The 13733-nt window shown below is 42.5% G+C and overlaps 1 protein-coding gene across 2 annotated transcripts in view; it reads right to left on the bottom strand.

The window, feature by feature from the left end:
* IRAG2 (inositol 1,4,5-triphosphate receptor associated 2) overlaps positions 1-9148 on the bottom strand; it is a 51922-nt gene extending 42774 nt beyond the window's left edge. Inside the window, exons 1-2 of one of the 2 annotated variants that reach the window (XM_040987427.1) lie at positions 9052-9148; positions 980-1044 (exon numbers count right to left, since the gene is read on the bottom strand). The gene's annotated coding sequence lies outside the window, so the exon portion shown is untranslated. Of the gene's footprint in view, positions 1-979; positions 1045-8923; positions 9025-9051 lie in introns of those variants that run through there. The other variant, XM_040987428.1, reaches the window with a different exon arrangement.
* Between the last annotated feature and the right edge of the window lie 4585 nt (positions 9149-13733).

Genomic DNA, 13733 nt, shown 5'->3' with positions numbered 1-13733 from the left:
CTTTTTTTCAGTAACCTCCTACTTTCTCCATTACTCAATCTGAAAATGAGTTTCAAAGAGTAGGAAGAAGAAACTGAAGGGCCTGGTCGTTGACATCTTTACACAGGGGCCAAAGAAAGTTGCTGGAGATGTAACAGAATGGTCGAAATGGTGGCTACAAGAAGTTTATACTAGCCTAACAACGACCTTAATCCTAGAGGCTGACAATATTATTCATAGGGAAAGTTAACTGGTCTTTTGGAGATGATTTCTCTATCTTCAGATATGGAAGCTCCTCCAACTCCAGCTGCTGCAGGAGACTTTCTAGGCTCACTGCCTAGCTTAATCTTTCACATGAATAGTGTTTTTTTTCCCTGCTTAAACTGATGTGTCTGCATTATATCCTGGAAACAGACACATGCAAGTACCACCTCTCCTTCTTTCCCTTCTCCATCTCTCTCCTCCAGCGCCAACTTGGCTATCTCCATATGTTCCTTGTTTACGAACAAAGAGGGGATTCAGCAAGCCCCATAGGGGAAAGACATATAGTCAACTCTGCCACAGCTATCCTGAAGCATCCAGACAGCAAAGAATTAAAAGTTTAACTCAAATAAGACCAAGCAGGAGAAAAGGCACAGGAACCATTCACACCTATTCAAGAGGATCTGATATCCCTACATTGAAGGATGCATTCCTGCAATGGGAAAGGAGATACCTAAGATTTACAAACCAGGATCTTTGCTGATTGAGCAAATTCAGAAACAGCTTCTCCTTGGAAGATGCTATCAGGATCCACCCACTCCTATCAGTTCTTCCTCTTTTGTTTTGCTAAGTGCTTTCAGCCTCTAAGAGAACTAGCCTGCAAAGCATCTTCTTCTACCAATGGTTATTGAAGGGAGGGATCGAAATCAGAAAATCGTATCAATCAGCTTGTGAGTTCAGCTCTGATTGGCCAGCATGCCCACAGCCCCCGTAAGCCCAGATCACAGAGAGCTATTACCTGAAACAGCAAGCCATGGCATCGGGGCCCTTCAAGTAACCTCTTTCGAAGTGACTCAGTTGTTGCTACAAAGAGAGTTTACAAGCAGCTCAGTAGGAACAGGTTTTCCTGCATCCTTCAACTTATTACATTCTTTAGTAAGATTTTCTAAATCTTTACATTAGGGGTCTTGGAACAGGTGTTTCGTCTAGTGACTAAGACACAAAGATGGCCATGTACCACAACAGACCACCTGAGCTCACCACCTGCCTTCTGCTCCTGACCCCACCTACTGGCTGGCTGGCTACAGAGTCCAGGATGCAGGAGAACAGCTCAGGGATTTGGGTTTCTGCTACTCAGGTGGGAAACCTGGACCGATTTGGAAAGTGAACCAGAGAGAGCAGGCTTGTATTCAAGTAAGTCAATAAGTCTTATAAACTAAAAATGAATTTGAAACATGAAAACATGTTTCAAAACATGAGAAGGTAAATGATGACACTTATCATCATTGGCATTCTCAAATTAAGATGGGAAAACCCTGCAAGAGCTAAGCAACTACCCTTTCCCTCGGATTTTTAGAACTAATCTGGATGCATTCAAGTGAACTGTCTTGTAGAAATGAGTGGCCACATTATTCAATCTCAAAGTAAAAATACACCTGAGAGGTCATGCAGTTCACCCTCCCACTGATGTGAAAATCTCTCTTCAGTAAAATTCTTCCCAATTGCCTTGAAAACCTAGAAACCCACATGAGGTAAGATCATGAGATTCAGGGGTCCCAAGAATTGAAACGATTATGTAAATCAATCAGCCGAGACACCGTTCAGTTCAGCATAGTATTAACTAAAATCTGTTTCCCAATAATTTCCAAAATCCCATCTCTGGAACGGTGGAAATGGGAGTGAGTGCCCATGTAACTCTTAGCATTCTGTAGTACTGTTACTTGACAGCCCACCCTGTGCAATATGGCCAAGGATGAGAAAACAAGCTCCCAACTTCTCAAAGACAAAAATGGATGCCAACACCCAGGCCTTTAATGCACGAGGCGAGCCTCACACTTAGACTCCGATGGGGCTTTGAATATAGACCTCATTCTCACCCGTCTGATGGCTTTCTCAGCCCACAGGAGCTTAAAAACAGAACTTACACGGTGGGGGTGGGAGGGGTCTCTGTTGGAGGGAAGCATGTTCACAGCTACCACTTAGCTGCTTTTCTCACTGACAGTGAACAAGGATGGACAGCACACACTCTGCTGTACACAACACATGGGAATCTGGAACCTCTGAACTTTCTAGAGCAGAGTTTTCTACCTCAACGACCTGAAGCATTTTGAGCCATGAAAATAACGCCCATACATGTGGAAAGAAATTCTCTAATTTAAAAATAAAAATGTCTTCAGTGAAAAGCTTCAATTATCCATGGAAGCATCCTTTTTTTTATAAGAATTTTAAACAACAACAACAACAACAAAAAAAAACCCGGGCGCAAGTGGTTAGGGTCCTCGCCTTGCACGCCAGGATCCCATGTGGGCGCCAGTTCTAATCCCGGCAGCCCTGCTTCCCATCCAGCTCCCTGCCTGTGGCCTGGGGAAGCAGTCCAGGACGGCCCAAGGCTTTGGGACCCTGCACCCGCGTGGGAGACCTGGAAGAGTCTCCTGGCTTCGGATCGGCATAGCATCGGCCGCTGGGCTCACTTGGGGAGTGAATCATCGGACGGAAGATCTTCCTCTCTGCCTCTCCTCTCTGTATATCTGCCTTTCCAATAAAAAAATAATAATAATAATAAAATAAATCTTTAAAAAAAAAGAAAAAATAATAAAAATAAAATCTTTTAAAAAAACCCAACTAGACTTGACAAAGTCAAGAAAATGTATTTTTAAATTTCTAAGCTTTTGAAGTTAAAAATATTTTTCCCAACAATACTTAAGATTCTTACAAAGGTCCAACTATTACAGATGTTCTGTGTTCATGGTATCAGGCCTCCTTTTAACCTGTATCTGAAGTTAACCTGTATCTGAAGAACAGCAACCCAAGATTTTAGAAGTGGTTATCATCCACTTGTGAAGGCCACGTAACTCCAAACACAAACACAGAATACTGGCTGAGAACTGCCAAACCACCGCTGTCCTTGAGAAAAACAATGCATTGCCCCATCACTGCCCATCTTTCGCCCTTCAGGCGGTCTTGGGTTTTAGCCACAGTCCACCTCAAGCCATTCAAATTGAAAAGCTTACTCTACCAGCTGTCCTGGGCAACTATTTCCCTGTTTTCCATACAGACAAAGGAGCTGGCCTGGCCCATGAACCCACTTTGCATTCACCTTTGCATTCTCTTCTGTGTGTTTGGAGTTGAGCCCGCAACATCTCCAGGCTTGTCCGGCTTCCTACAGAAGTGAATTAAACAATGACCACTGTATCAGTCCCTGCTGTCACCTGCGCTACAGATTTCTTGCAGAGGAAACAACTTGCTAAATGACCACCCAAGGAGACTTTCCGGCAAAGGCTCACAATTCATTGGCTATTAAAAATCAGAACTATGATATTACGAGAGCTGTGGCAATATTAATGATCAATGACAGCAGGCATTGAATCACAACTTCTATAACACCAGTATTACCAAAAAATAATGTTCTAGAAAGTTGTGTATTAAAAGCAGTTCACTCAAAACCAGACTAACAGAAAATATGCACAACATTTAAGAGTATGCCTGTCAAAGTGCTTATATTCAATAATAAACAATTTTAAAACAGGCAAAAGACTTCAACACTTCACAAAGAAGATACACATCCCTACAGGAAAACTTCCAATATCAGTAGCCACCTAAAAAATACAAATTAAAGCCACAATGAAATACTTAGTGGCAAGGCTGAAGTAGACCAGTCCCATCAAATGCTGGAACAATGAACTCTTACACTATTGGGTGTCAAAATGCTATGAACATTACAGAAATTGTTTGTCAGTTTCTTAAAAACATAGAACCACAACTATGCCCTGATCTAAAAAATCTACTCCTACATATTTATTTTAAAAACAAAGAAGGTATTTTCAAAATTTCATCAAAAATGGAATTAAAGTTTATTTCGGTACAAATAATTTGTGAACTGCACATGTGATTTTATCCTTATACACATTTTTCACAAACTTTTTCTAAAGATTTTTTTTAACTTGAATTTGGAGTTGGAGGGACAGAGAGAGGTTTTCATCCACTGGTTCACTTTTCAGAGGGCCACAAGGACATGGGCTTGGCCAGGCCAGAGTCAGGAAACAGGAGTTTCTCTCAAGTCTGCCACTCAGGCAGCAGGGACCAGACCATTGAGCCATCTTGTGCTGCTTTTCCCAGGCCATTAGCAGGAAGCTAATTCCAAAATGGAACAGCTTGGACACAGCCATAGACGACGCCAATACAACAACCAGTGCCACTACTCACCTACTAGCATCAAACTTCTTTAAAAACTTTTTGGATTATAGAGATTTCAAAATTTTTCTGCAACATAATGTTGTTTTAATTCTGTTTTTCTGTGAGCTTTCTCAGGTTCCCTTGTAACCAAAGATACAAGTACTTTAGGTATCCAATAAGAGAATAAAAAAAATGAAATTGTGGAATATACATATAAGAAGACAATTCATATTTCAAAAACCCTACTGATGAAAACAACATAGATGAACTCAAAAACACTGAGCTAAGCCAAAGAAAACAGACAAAAGAAGCAACATACTGTGGAAATGTGTTCCAGTACAGTCAACGTGACCGACTAAACCGGCAGCTCTCCCGTGTGATGGCGACGGAGGGGAGCCTCGAATTGGAAGTAACTCAGGAAAACTTTCTAGGGTAACACAAGTTCTGGATTTTGATGTGTGCTTATCTCACTGGTTAGGAAGTGTAGGGAAAAAAAATCGCCAAAAATGTGCAAAGAACAAAAATAGCACCTGGCTGATGAAATACAGTGTTAGGAGGAAAAAAAAAATCACTGGACAATCAAAACCAGAATGCTTCCTCCTCCCAAGGTTCATGTTCAAAAGGAATTGAAATGTAAGTTTATAGAGAATAAAATACTAAATAGAAACATGCTTATATACAGAATTTCATCTTGGAAAAAGGACAAATCATGCATTCGGTTGATAAAAATGACTGTTGGAGAATTACTACTTTTGGTTCGTACCTTGATATGATTTTGTTTTTAAAACTTACAGGATAAACCTGTCTCTCAAATGACAAAAAAAAAAAACGTGTCTTGGTCCCAAAAGTTTGGAAATCTGCCCAGTTTTATCACAATGCACATTTACCATGAACATTTGGAAAAAAACCCTTGCATGTTTAACATTAGAATACAGTGAATTTTACATCAGAGTATCAGTAAATTATTTCGAGGGAGACAACGTAGGTCAGCCAGATATGCTCTTAAAAATGCCACAAAGTGCTAGAAAAGCAAAGTGGAAATGCTGGAGACACACACATTGGGACAGGACTGTGAAGCGCGGAGGAAAGGGGGCTGCCAAGGGGAACGCAGGAAAGGGTATGTGGCCTGCCACCTGCCAAGTGCTCCATGCGGTTGGGGTGGAGTTTCCCAGGTGAGGAAAGGCCAGGTGCAAACATTTGTTTACATTTTCTCAAAAAGCAAAGCAGCCTGGGCCTTTCCTGTTGCATTCCCACCAGTCCTAATCCAATCCCCAAGAAAATTCTGCTGAACTTCCCCCATGACTCCAGCCTGTCCATCCTCACTAACCAATCACAACTAAGGAACATTGCAATACAGAAACAGCCTCTGGCAGAACATGTTTACCACCTGTGCCCATGAACTAGTTACCATTTTGTATTGGTTCTGGTTTATAATTCACAAAATGGCATTCAGTGCAAGAAGAAACTGAAAACAGTGATAAAGCGATTCCCCCTTCCCCAGCTATTATTTTTACAACCTCTGAATGAGAACCCAGGTTAGGTTAATTTCAAACCCCTTACGCTTCAACTCTGATCATTCCCAGATTATCTCACCCATGTCTGCATGTGCCGTTTAGACAGGTCTGTACTCTTCACCCCACAGGAGCTCTAGAACCCAGTTGGCTTTGGTTTTCTCCTTAGCCTTCCCCCAACTCCTGTCATCCTCACATGTCCCATGCTGCTCCCCTTGGCTCATCTTCCTCGCGTTCACTGCATGCTCAGGTCAGGACACACGGTTCACATCCTGCATCTATCCCCAAAGCCATTTCATCTCCCATACCCTGCGCTTCCCAGGCTGACAAGTCCAGGTTGGGAGAGTTTTAGGGAGATCGCCTAGCTTAGAGTGCCTTTTCAGGCTGTGAAGTTCATGTGCACACACTAACAAATAAGGAATAATGATACAGAGCAGCATCTTAAGATCTCATCAAGACAATATTTATGGTTCCTAAAAGGAAATCCTTCACTGTGTATTGAGTGAGTGGTTCACTGACGGTTTTACATTAACTAGGGTTGTCGAACAGTGAACAATGGGTGACTGGATCAGTCTGGCTTCCTGAAGATGAATTTCAGCCTAATAAGTTACACATATAGCTTACATGTGAGAAACTTTTCAAAATATGTCTGTATGATGCATTACAGTTAAGCTCTGCCTATGGCGCCAGCATCCCATATAGTCGCCAGTTTGTGTCCTGGTTGCTGATCTTTCCATCCAGCTTGTTGCTTGTGGCCTAGGAAGGCAGCAAAGAATGGTTCAAGTCCTTGGGATCCTGCATGTACATGGGAGACCTGGCAGAAGCTCTTGGCTCCTGGCTTCAGATTGGCTCAGGTCTGACTCTTGTGGCCCTTTTGGCAGTAAACCAACAAATGGACGATCTCTCTCTCCCCCCACTCATTCAATTTTGTTTTCCCTTTCTCTCCCTCTCTTCTCTGCCACTCTGCCTTGCAAATAAAAAATGTTTTAAAAAAACAATTCAAGCAAATAGCTATTTAAAGTTACGTAGTGCTCACAATAACAAGACTCTTAGAAGAAATCAAGGAACAGATGAAAGAAAATATCTATGTAACCCTTCAAGAACTTTAACTCTCCTAAAGGCACATTTCTGAGAAGGAAGCATTCCTCACCCCTCAGCCGAGTCCTGGTGGCAACTGACAACCTAGAATATTACAAAATCACTTCCCCGTCACCAAGTTTGGGATTTCTGGCCCAATGTCATGAACAACTCCCTCGCTTCAGTTTGTGAACATCATGCATGTTGCCACTGTCCTGAACATTTGGACAAACCAACTGCAACCCCGCACAATTTGCTGATGAGTCTCTGATGAATCAGAAAGCAATTGTCTTAAACACTTCATGCATTTATTCAACGAGCCAGAGAGTTCCAGAAGAGCCCAAATGCATTTAAATATTGTTGTTTTCTGACTCAGAACTCAAATGTCTGACTCAGAACTGAAACAACACGGGGTGGCAGAGGTTTCAGCAAGATGCGTGTGGTGGGTTTGTGTGATAACTGCCCTGCCTTATTGACATTTCTTCATAGCTTAGCTGCAATAACTGTTGTGTCACGCAGTGGCAAGAGGAGGCTACCTAAACTTCCCTCTTCTCCATCTTCACAAGCAGATGGCCTTAGCAGCAAAACCCTCACGTACATCCGTCTTTGCATAGCAAAAGGTACTTACAAGTTAGGGATGGCACAAATCCAGGCAGGCTGGTAGCAACCAAAGAGAGAAAGCAAGTGTCCTCCCACGTTATTCAGGTAGAAAAACCAACTTCACAGGCATTCAACACAGGGCAGTTTTGCTGCTCTGCTTGTAGTAACCATTTGAACCAGTCATTCCCTACAGAGGATCTGGGGAGACAACTAGGAGCTCATATCATCAAGAACGCACACTTTGGAATGGGTTTCCAAAGTGACTCGGTGAGCCAAGCACTACATGGAAACCACGGGGGAGGGGTAAGACACAATCTTAGTAGTTTACAAAACCATGTGGTTCAATATCGCGTGGACCAAAAGATAAATACAAGTGAAGCCCAGGATCCGTCCTCCACATGCAGTGTCAAAGGCCAGCGTGCTTCACACCAAATCTGGAGCAACAACTACTCATATCGCAGTGCAAATTGCTCTAAGCACAAACGAACCTTCTCCAATTCGCTCCGAGCAGCAATGAAACACCATGGAAGACACATCGTCTAAAGCCTGCCTTACACTAACAGGACAAATCCCAACTCAAGATTTTCTGAAACGTTAGTGGTTTGTGGAGGTCTAGAAAATAATTTTTAAAAGTTCAAATCATGTCTGCTATATTGAAACTAGACAATTCCTTCCAGCCTTACACAGCTTTCCATAGAATAGTACAAAGGGTAGGATAAATGCAAAGCAAGCCTGAGCCTGGAAATGTTCATCTCTAGCTTACCTGAAAGCTCACATTTAGCTGATAACTCAAATAACCTTCTATGAAAAGAACTTAGATTCCCCCAGAACAAGAAGCTGCCTGAGCCAAAGTAGCTCTGATAAATGCTTCCATCAGCCATTTCTACCCTATTGTATTTCTAAAACAGGCTTATAAATAAGCTGACATTTTTATCTTGACAACTGTCTTCTCGCACAAACCCTTCTGCCCTCTTAGGTAACGCAGACAAATGCCAAATACTGCAATTTTTAAAATGCAAAACATGTCTGTAAAGATGTCACAATGTCAAAATATTGTCTTACATCATTAGTATTTTGATACACACTAAGGCAATACTTGTCTCCTAAAACTGTCAAAGAAAATGAGGATTAGGGCAGTGTTTTTTTTTTTTTTCCCATATGAGGGGTTAAAAAGTAGTTCATAAAAATCAAGATAAATTATGTAAACAATTTGGAAGTTCAGTTACGTCACGTGGACAAGGCTGATTTGGCTTATTTTTTTACCACCCCAGGAGTTTAATTTAAAGAAGCCCTGATCATAGATAAATCCAACTCAAACGAATCAAGCAGAAAGGAAGAGAAAGGGTGAAATCCACATATTAGCCCCCGGGGCAGAGCTCACCCCCCAAGACAGCGTGCACTGTCCTACATTCAGCAATAACACAGCTGCTGGGAGCTAGAAAAACAAGAGTCCCTTTGCTCCACCTCAGGGTGGGCTGAGCTGGGGCAGGAGCCCATTCCTGCTACTCACTTCTCAGTGCTCTCCTCTTCTGCTCCCGTATCTGGCAAGGGTTCGTAAGTTGGTATTTATAGCTTGACGGTTCCGTTGCTCTGAAGCAGCTTCCTCTAATTTACGCTGCAAAGATTGCGTCTGTCTCCCGGCAGCCGGGGCTGCCCGATCTCCATCCTCCACCTGGACGCACACAGTTAAAGTCTGATTTCAGCCTTGTAGCCACGGAGGACAGCAGCGACGGAGCGCTCGCTCTTATTATGCACACGAAACTAAAAATGTGCTTTCCTTCTCAGGGAAGTGATAAGCCTCCACTCGACTTCTGCAATTCTGTGCTTGCACGGGCTCGGGGTGCCGGAGCTCTTTCCACAGCCACCAAGTCCTCATATGTCAAGTTGCCTCTTTCTGCACTGTGGCCTCTGTCAGCAGCAGCCTGTCACCACCCCCCTCTTTTATAACTCCCCGTTTTCTTCCTCCGCTCACTGCTGGTCGCTAGGGACCGGGCTGCACAGTTCCTCTTTTTTTTTTTTCTTCTTTCCTATTTTTTTTTCCTTGTTCCTCCTCCATTTTTTTACCCCTGATTGAGGCACCCGGAAGACTCCCCCCGAATCTAAGGCAGTGAAGGGTTGACCCACCTGTTCCCCTGTGTCCTCCCATTGTTGAACAGCTTCCTGTCCAGCAGCATCTTCTTGCACTTGCTGCATGGCTTCTAGTCATTTCTGCCTGAAGATTAAAAAAAAAAAAGTGCAAACCACAAGCTGTCAGTGACATTTCAACTAAGAGTCACTCTGGGAAACTGTGAGAACTTCAAGCATCTATACTTCCTCAGAGAGGACAGAAAAAAGTGAAAGTCGCTATAGACTTGGTAAGAGCAGAATTTCAAGCAGCGCCATCATACTGATCACTTAGCCAAAAGGACATTTTGCTTCCTGTTTTACGGTGGTGTGCTCAGCTCCCCACAAGCTACCATCATACTTCCTAGTGCTGGCTCCAGCCTAGAGGATGGTTCTACAGTGAGGTCAGGATGACAGGCACAGTAGCTACACACCTGGGTCAATTTTAGAAGAAATAAAGTAAAATAAACAGAGAAGGGACCAGTGCTGTGGTGCAGCAAGTTAAGCTGCTGTTTGCAGTTCCAGCATCACACATCGGAGAGCCAGTTCAAGTCCCAGCTGAACTACTTCTGATCCAGCTGTATGCTCAGACTGCTGGGAAGGCAGCAGCTGGTGGCCCAGGTACTCAAGCCCCTCTCCTCCATGTAGCCAACCAGAATGGAGCTCCAGGCTCCTGGTTTTGGCCTGGCCCAGCCCTAGCTGCTGTGACCATGTGAGGCGTGAACCAGTTGACAGAAGCTCTCTCTCCCTCTAGAGATCTACCTTTCAAAAAAAAAAAAAAAGTAAATCTGAAAAGGAGAAAAAGAGTGAGAAAGAGGAGGAAGAAGAACTTTGTTCCAGGACTGTAGCCTTTCTCCTTATGTGGTTGTCAGTCACGATGCATGCGCACAGGAAGCACCGCCCCCACACACAGATGAACACCGGCAGGGAGTCTTGCCACCACAGCCCTTCCCCACCTCCGATCTTAACATGTTACTCCTCACACTCCTCCAATACCCATCTGCCAAATACACGAAAACGCACCTGCTTTCTGTCACCCTGATGAGGCTATTTAACTGTGCCACACAGCAACATACCAATCATTATCTGAAAACAATTTGACTTAAAGTACCTCAGCTCAAAAGGACAATGAGTTTTAGAAATTTCAAAACAGGAGGACAGTACCCTGAGGTCTAGGACTTTCTCATACTTCCCGTGGTACATTGGCATAAATCAAGCCACATCAGATGGCATGCCCCATATCAAAGTCAAGCACGGGCTCACGGACTGCTTTGCTAGGATAGGGAACAAGCAAATAAGACTGTAAACAAAACAAAGCCAGCACACACATACTAAGGAGTCTGCAATAACTTTGTTTACTTGGGTTAAGAACATCTAACCAGGGAGCCACCCTCTTAAATGTTTCACGTACAGTACCGTTCTGTTAGCTGCAGGTAGAACATTGTATGGTACATTTACACTCATTTCGGTAACTGAAATTCTAAACCCATTAAATAGCAACTCCTCCACCACCTTCCCAATTTCCCTTGCAACCACTGCTCCACTCTTCCATGGGTTTAGGTGCCATGAGAGCAAAACCTGTCTTACCACTTAATACAACATTCCTGCATCCTTCCATGCTGTGACACACGGCATTACGTCTCCTAAAGCTGTGTAACATTCCATCCTACGAACACATCACATTTTCATTATCTTTGCCCTATAGACAATTTGTTTGCACACCTCAGTTACTGAGACTAATCCTGCCAAGAACACAGGAATGCTACTCTCTCTTTAAGATTCTGGTTTTCATTCTTTTTGGACAGATACTCAGAAGCGAAACTGATGGATTTTTTTAATATTTTGAGGAACGCCCCCTACTGTTTGCCCCAGCGCCTTCACCTTATTATAATCCCATCAACAGCATACAATGTTCACGATCTGTCTACTTTCCCGCCAACATTTAACGTGCCCTTTGTTTTTCTTGTAATAGCCACCCTAATGGGAGGGAGATGGTATCTAAGTGTGGTTTTAAGTTTGCAATTCCTGAATAATTAGTGATTTTGTATATCTTTTCCAAATCCTAGAAAAGGGACTTTTGGTCCCTCTCTGGAAGACCCCTTGAATGCATTTGTTTGAGCCTGAGACAAATTTCTATTCTGTTCACTGAGCTCCATGCCTGTCCCTATGCCAGTCCACATCGGTGGCATTACTGTAATGCTGTGACACTGATACCAACAGGAAACATAATTCCTCCATGCTTATTTTTCTCAGGATTATTTTGGCTATGCAGGATTCTTTTGTATGAACGTCAGACATTTTTCTCGCTTTCATCGTCACAAGGTGTTTTGCTGGGCATTACACTGAATCTATGGCTGACTAGGCAGTATGGACATTAGAACAATTTAAGTCATCCACTGCAGGAACAAAGAAAACTTTCCATTTTTTGTGTTTTCTTTCATTTCTCTTACCAATATTTTGTAGTTTCCAGTATCTGGGTCTTTTATTCCTCTATTCTAAAAGTGAGATTGCTTTTTTTGAGATAGCTCATTGGCTTTGTACACAAATGAAAGTGATCCTTATATGTTCACATTCTAATCTGCAACTTGCCTGAGTTTGTTTATATCAAGTTTTCAATGGCATCATTAGGGCTTTTTACATGTAAGACTGTTATTGGGAAGTAGGCAATCTCACTTTCTCTTTTCCAATTTGCATTTTGCTTTAAATATTCTTGCTGAGACCTCTAGTGCTATGTTGAAAAGAACTGGCTAGATGAACATTTCTGCTTTATTCTTGATCTTCAACAAAACACTTTAAGATTTCTCATGGTCAAGTAAGACATAAGCTCTGGGATTTTTATTTCTGATTTTCCTTATGTTGAGTTAGCATCCTTCAACTCTTTGTTTTTACCTCAAAGTATCCAATGCAGAAAATCAGGTTCACGTGAGGTTTTTCAATCTGTTAATGTGCTATATCACATTATGTAACTTGTACATGTTGAACCATCTTTCATTGCAATAGATCCCACCTGCTCATGGGATGACAGCCTTTTAACATGTTATTGAATTTATTTTGTTCATGTTTTTCTTGAGGATTTCACATGTTTAAGTATATTCATCAGAGAAATGGGCCTGGAGATCTTTCTTGTATTTTCACTGTTATTAGACTAATCCTGGCCTCATAAAATGAATTTAGAAGTATTCCCTCCTTTTCATTTTTCAAACAGTCTTAAAAGGATTTCACTCTTATTTTTTAATAAAAATAGAATTCATCAGGAAAATCATTGGGTCCTGGACGTTTGTTGGAAGATGTTTCATGAAGTCTTTTTAAGTTACAGATCTAGGGCCTGACCTGATGGCCTAGTGACTAAATATTTACCTTGCAAACCCGGAATCCCATGTGGGTGCCAGTTCAGGTCCCAGCTGCTCCATTTCCCTTCAGTTCCCTGCTTGTGGCCTGGGAAAGCAGTAGAGGATAGGCCAAGGCCTTGGGACCCTGCACCCGTGTGGGTGACCTGGGGGAGGTTCCTGGCTCCCAACCAGCTCAGTTCCAGCTGTTGCAGCCACTTTGGGAGTGGACCAGCAGAGATCTTTCTCTGTCGTTCCTTCTCTCTGTATATCTGCATTTCCAACAAAAATAAAAGAATCTTTAAAAAGAAAATAGTTACATGACTATCAGATTTTCTATTTTTCCAAGATTGTCTTAGAAGTTAGAGGTCTCGAAGAACTTATTTCTTATAAATTATGAATTTGGTTGGCACGCAATCATTCTTAACAGTCTTTCATTGCAATCCCTCAATATTTCTATGGTTCAGTTACTGTATCTTTTTTCATTTATTTTTGTTTTTCATATAAAAGGCAAAGAACAAAGTGAAGCAGGGAGGGAGAGACTGATTGTTCTGATTGCTGGTTCACTTTCCAAAAGCCCACAAAAACCAGGACTGGGCCAGGAGCACAGAAATAAGACAGATCTTCCACATGCTTGGAGAGGGACATTGCCAGCTTCCAAGCTGTGCCAAAACAAGGAACTAGAACCAGACGCAGAGCCTGGACTTGAACCCAGGCATGCCTGTATGCGATGTGCATTGTGCCAAGCACGCTCCAAGGAAAC

Source organism: Ochotona curzoniae, unplaced genomic scaffold (genome assembly GCF_017591425.1).
Source record: "Ochotona curzoniae isolate NIBS_2020 unplaced genomic scaffold, NIBS_Ocur_1.0 contig_4645, whole genome shotgun sequence".
NCBI lineage: Eukaryota > Metazoa > Chordata > Mammalia > Lagomorpha > Ochotonidae > Ochotona > Ochotona curzoniae.
The sequence above is the reverse complement of the archived record's forward strand: the minus strand, read 5'-3'. Positions and strand labels throughout refer to the sequence as shown.